This window comes from Atta cephalotes, assembly GCF_000143395.1.
Source record: "Atta cephalotes unplaced genomic scaffold scaffold00004, whole genome shotgun sequence".
In the NCBI taxonomy this organism is placed as follows: Eukaryota; Metazoa; Arthropoda; class Insecta; order Hymenoptera; family Formicidae; genus Atta; species Atta cephalotes.
In genome coordinates this window covers 9,085,641-9,086,650 of record NW_012130068.1, presented here as the reverse complement: position 1 = coordinate 9,086,650, position 1,010 = coordinate 9,085,641, and positions in this window count along the sequence as shown.

Here is a 1,010-nt window from a genome sequence, read left to right as displayed (position 1 = left end):
AGTTACCGATACTTTGTTTTATATCTAACAGTATATTTTAATTAAAAGGCACTAATTATTTTCAAGAGATCAAAATGACATAACTTGTACAAAAAAGAATGAAAATTAAATATATGTTTAATGAATATTAAGTATATTTTGATAAAAATAATTTAAACTTGTAGATATAAAGAAAATTTAATTGTTAACATTTTTGACAAAGAGATTTATAATTGAATGAGTCCGCCGTCAGCTCCAAAGGATAAAAATGAGCTTAAAAATGATTTAACGAATCGAATTTTGTTATTCCTTCCTCCATTTTTCTCTGTAATTCTGCACTTTTTCATCCATCTCGCTCACCGTCCTTCAAGAACAAAGATGAGTGGTTCAAATTAATAAATCGCTTCTTCTTCTCAAGTTGTATTTTTTCTACAACCCAATTTAGCATCTTCGTTGCTTCACACCGGAGCGCTTGCTCTTCCCACTCCTGTTTCTATTTGCAAGAACGGTGGTGTTCCTCGCTCGTGGTTAGACGAGCTGCTGCGCGTCTCGAATTCCGGCGACGTTGGCGAGCGGGCGGTGCGGAGGTTCGTTTAATAAAATAACCTTGTTATACTAGTCCCGTGCTGGGGGTGGCGGTAGCCTGGATGGCGGAAAGATGGAGCGGACGGGGAGGCCAAAGAGAGGGCGTGAGAGGATTCGAGACAGAAGAGCAACGCTGGAAAACCGGCGCGCTGGTGTGACGGGCACTGATGTAGCGCGGGGGTAGCGGGAAAGTGCTGCGCACCGTCGACGAGAAATGAGGGATGGGGGAGAAACATGGCGGGGGTACTAATACATAAAGTAGCTTAAAGTAGAAAATTGTGGAAGCGTCGTGATGCTTGGTGATTGCGTTACCTCCGAGGCTTTGATTTAAAATGCAACGGGGGGGGGACTGGCACACCAGAGGAGGGAGGAAAGACGCGAGGAGGAGAGAGAGAGAGAGAGAGAGAGAGAGAGAGAGAGAGAGAGAGAGAGAGAGAGAGGAGGAG